Raw genomic sequence first — 5,554 nt, 5'->3', positions numbered from 1 at the left:
CACACAACATGCACACAATTGCTTAGGATGCAATTGAAGTTAAACTGCCACAAAACGTATAAGATTTTTGGTGATCCATTTTCACTATTTATTTGCAATGAACATCACTAGAAGATTAAATAAAAAATGTTCAACTTGAAAAATATCAGTTACGTTTTAAGCAAAGCTATAATGGAAACCCGGATTGTGCCATATCTACATCATGTCTATACCACATATGTGTACCATATCTATACCATATCTATATCATATCTATACCATATCTATACCATATCTGTACCATATCTCTGTGCCACACATATACCATATTTGCTACATATTTATACCATATCTGTGCCATAACTTTTAACTCTGTCTCTCTCTCTCTCTCTCTCTCTCTCTCTCTCTCTCACACACACACACACACACACACACACACACACACACACACACACACACAGTGACAGGTGAAGAGTGTGTTGATCAGCCCTGAGACACAAGGCATGAGCCCTGTGTGTGTGTGTGCCAATTGAATCTGGCAGTGCAGATTGGCCCTGAATCTTAATTAGGGAGTAATTGGCAGGTTCCTTCAGCCTCTGCCTGTGTGTGTACACACTTCTGTCTCTCTGTGTGTGTGTGTGTGTGTGTGTGTGTATGTGTGTGTGTGTGTGTGTGTGTGTGTGTGTTCGCGTGTGTGTGTACACACGTCTGTATCTGCGTGTCTTCGTGTATACCTCTCCTCTCTCTCTCTGTGTGTGTGTGTGTACACACATCTGTCTGTGTGTGTGTTTGTGTGTGTACACACGTCTGTCTTTGTGTGTCTGTTTGTACACAAATCTCTCTCCTCCCTCTCTCTCTGTGTGTGTGTGTGTGTGTGTGTACAGTAGGTGTGTAAGTACATAGTACACAGCTGTGTGTATTTGTGTGTTTATATGTTATATGCATGTATGTGTGCATGTGTGTATATACATCTGTATGATTTTCCATGTTTTTACATTTTTTATGTGTGTGTAGTGTGTGTGTGTGTGTGTGTGTGTGTGTGTGTGTGTGTGTGTGTGTGTGTGAGAGAGAGAGAGAGAGAGAGAGAGAGCATGTGTGTGTGTGTGTGTGAGAGAGGGATGGGAACCTGCATGTGTATTAGGATGAGAGAAGAGTAAAATAAGGAACTAAATGGGAGAGAGCAAGCAAGCAAGGAGAGAAAGTCCCAATTATCAACACTTAAGAGCTATATTCTACCCACAAATTGAAATCACTTGTCCGGCTTTATGACTGCCACCAATGAACAAAACTACAATTCCTCCTGGGAGAAATAGATATAATGTGCCCATAGCCTACCAATATTTTACAGTCCTGCCACATTTTAGAGAAAACTTCACATAGAAAAAGTGTATACAGTATATAGTTTTGTTAAATAGTTTTTATATAGACTATTGTATAAGTTTCCTTTAAATTTAGATTTAGAATGCATGTTTAAGTTTTCTTTAAACATGGATTTAGTTACTATTTTTTTTAAATATAAGTTTCTTTCTTTGACCCCCTTAAAACAAATATTGTATATGTTTGTATTGTCTGTTACTGCTTTGGCAACACTATTTTCTGAGTCATGCCAATAAAAAGCACATTTGAATTTGAATTTGAATTTGAGAGATAGAGGGAGGGAGAGAGAGAGAGGGAGAGAGAGGGAGGGAGAGAGAGGGAGGCAGAGAGGGAGAGAGAGAGAGAGATAGAGGGAGAGAAAGAGGGAGAAAGAGCAAGAGGGAGAGGGAGGGAAAGAGGGAGAGAGTGCTCTGTGGTACTGTGTGCCTTCAGGCTTATTGTAGCATCACTACCGGTCAGCCTAAATGTAGGCCACAGAAAGCCTTGATTGTAATAAATTACAAAAACACAGCCTCCAGAAGCCATGGAGCAGGAGCCTAAGATATGACACAAACACACACACAGACACACACACACACACACACACACACACACACACACTAGGCCTCAGGTGAACAGGTGAAGAGTGTGTTGATCAGCCATCAGCCCTGAGACACGAACCCTGCATGTGTGTGTGTGTGTGTGTGTGTGTGTGTGTGTGTGTGTGTGTGTTAATGTAAGTTTCACATGGCTGTAACACACACACTGCTTCGGTATCACCTGCTCGCCCATATCCACCATTTTAACTCTTCTAGTAAAACACTTCAGATGCTAAACTGTCATGACCTTCTCTGTATCATAGTAATTACGCCACTAATCATCAAACTCATTTGAAGGGAATTCATCTGCATATATATCAGAACTCCCCCTATTACCGTCGGTCTCGTATTTCCACCGTCTTGTGTGTATGTGTCACTTAATATCCATTTCTATACAAACCAAGACGGCGGACTCCTAAAGAAACGCAAGCACCCACACCATGGGGTGTATCTAAATTACCATTGACTCAAAGAGCTGTAAACAGTGTTGTAAAGACTCTGCGTGTACACAACCGCTTGGAGCTCAGTGGAATTTTAATTTCATGACGAGAATTCTCGGTCTAACCGTTCATGTGCCGTTGAAGCGAAGTAAATGGCGACCCATCAGACCAACACTATATAACTCTGGCGTGGTAAAACAAAATCGGATATTGCAGGCAGTAAATGCTACCGTTAAGAACCTGACCGGATTTTGGTCAAATCTACACACCTATGGCTACTGAAAAATGTAAGGTTAATTTAGCAAATGTTATTTTAAAGTGTTAAAACATTGTTGTTAAATCACAGTAATCATTCTACAATAACACAGTTCATCAGCCCAACCACTAGGGCCTTTGATCAATCACAGAAGTCTTGTACTGTCAGCTGTCATTGTCCACAATGTATTTCTAATCAAGTCTGGTTTGTTTGTCCGAGTTTTCACACGGTAACAATGGGGGGGCGGAGCTTAGCGACAGGTCAATTGGTTTGGATTGGTGAGCTGTTCGCACAGAGCCTGAGCAGAGTGAAGTAAGGGGAGGACATACAAGCTTCAGCGTTCTAAGGGTGGCGCTTAGCGACAGGTCAATTATATAGATGTCTAGTATTATGACTCCAGCTAATAGGACTGTGCGTCTGGTTTCTTGGAATGTCAAAGGGCTGAAGAACCTCACCAAATTAATAAGGTACTAACACATATGCAACACCTCAGAGGAGATATTGTCTTTTTACAAGAAACACATCTTCGCACATCAGATATCTCTCGTCTTAAGAGGGGTTGGGTGGGCCACCTGTTCCATTCCAAATTTTCAGATAAAACAAGAGGGGCTGCCATTCTTATTCCACAAAAGACATAGCTTTTGAACCTGCAAACATTATTTCAGACCCCAATGGGCAGTATGTGATTGTCTCTGGTAGGCTACAAAATACTCCAGTGATCCTGGCCAGCGTATATGCTCCAACCTGGGATGATGATAAATTAATCTCCAGATTCTTCTCTGATCTTCCTAACGTGGATGATCACCACATATTTGTGGGAGGAGATTTTAATCTGGTCCAGGACACGCATCTTGACAGATCATCTTCAAAGCCACTGACACTGTCTAACTCTGCCAAGGCACTGAAGTCCTATGCCAGCCAGTTAGGTCTGTCAGATCCCTGGCGATCCAAATTTCCCAAAAGTAAGCAGTTCTCATTTTTCTCTCATGTCCACCATACTTACTCTCGAATTGACTTTTTTATGTTAGACAACAGATTCTTACACCTAGTTAAATCCTGTGAATATCACAGTATAGTTATCTCTGACCACGCCCCAACCTCTGTAGATATTAGTTTTCCCCAAGGTAAACCCTCCATTAGAAGATGGCAACTCAACTCAGGCATGCTATCTGACAAAAGTTTTACTGATTTTCTCTCAAAAGAGATTGCTTTTTTCTTCCAAATTAACGACACACCAGACATTTGTAGGGATGTTTTGTGGGAAGCCTTCAAAGCCTGTCTACGTGGACAGATTATATCCTTTGTATCCCAGGTTAATAAGGCAGGGAGATCCAGATTAAATGAATTATCTATTGAACTTTTTAAGATAGACCGTGAGTATTCCATCACACCCTCTCCGGCATTATATAAGAAACGCCTACAGCTCAACTCAGAGCTGCTGTCTACCAGTAAAGTTGAAAAACAGATGTTGGTTACAAAGCAGCGTTATTTTGAACAGGGGGATAAAGCTGGTAAACTACTGGCACAACAGGCACGAGCCATAAGCACCTCCAGACTGATCCCCAGAGTAAAATCACCAAGTGGTGAAATTGTCACAGCTCCACATGAAATAAACCACATTTTTTTTCATTTTTATGCCAAACTTTATACATCTGAATACTACCAAAACCTGTGCAGTAGTTCCAATCCACTTGATCATCTACTGTATCCCAAACTTGATGAGGAAGTTGTCGACATTTTGGGGGAAGCTATTTCTGAACAGGAGGTGGTGGAGGCCATTGAATCTTTACACTCTGGGAAATCCCCTGGGCCTGATGGATATACTGTAGAGTTTTATAAGACATTCTCTGCCATCCTGGCCCCAGTGTTAACTAAGATATTCAATGATGCATTTATGAAGGATTAAACATACAATCCATGTCTGAAGCATCCATATATCTACTCCTCAAAAGAACAAAGACCCCCTTGTTTGCAGCAGTTATAGGCCAATCTCTCTTCTAAATGTTGACGTTAAAATCTTAGCTAAGGTATTGGCTGGGCGCCTCCAACAGGTATTGCCTACTTTAATCTCGCCAGACCAAACTGGTTTTATACTGGGAAGACAGTCCTTCTACAACACCAGGAGGCTTCTTAACATTCTTTTTTGTCCTGGCTGTGACTGCCCTGAGGTAGTGGTGTCTCTAAATGCTGAAAAGGCATTTGATAGAGTGGAGTGGAACTACCTGTTTTTTGCACTAGAGAAATTTGGATTCAGCCCTCAAATTCATATCTTGGATACCACTTTTATATTCCTCTCCAATGGCTTCAGTCCGCACTAATGGCTTGGACAGTCTAAATACTTTCCGCTTCACGGGGGTACTCGCCAAGGCTGCCCACTTTCTCCCCTCTTATTTGCACTTGCAATTGAACCCTTAGCTATCTGGCTCCGTAGTGAGGAGCGATTTGAGGGGGTGACTGGATTTGGACGCTCACATAAACTTTCCCTCTATGCCGATGACCTCCTTTTGTACATTTCTAACCCTGCCTCCTCGCTGCCAGCGGTTCTTAACATCTTTGAGCAGTTTGGAAGGCTATCTGGTAATAAGTTAAATCTGGAGAAAAATGAGTTATTCCCCATCAATGTCCTTGCGAGGGAGCTTCCTACATCTTTGTTCCCGTTTAAGGTGGTCGCAGAGGGATTTGTGTACCTGGGTGTTTTTATGACAAGGTCTCTTAGTGAAATGTTTGCAAAAAATGTCCTTCCATTGGTTGAAAAATGCAAGACTGACCTTAACAGGTGGTCAACTCTTCCAATATCTTTGGCTGGAAGGGTTAACCTGATAAAAATGACAGTACTACCCAAATTTCTTTACCTCTTCCAACACATCCCAGTCATAATAAACAATTTTTTTTTTCTACACTGGATAGCCACATTAACTCCTTCC

This window comes from Alosa alosa, chromosome 9 (genome assembly GCF_017589495.1).
Source record: "Alosa alosa isolate M-15738 ecotype Scorff River chromosome 9, AALO_Geno_1.1, whole genome shotgun sequence".
Classification (NCBI taxonomy): domain Eukaryota; kingdom Metazoa; phylum Chordata; class Actinopteri; order Clupeiformes; family Clupeidae; genus Alosa; species Alosa alosa.
This window is presented reverse-complemented; position numbering follows the sequence as displayed.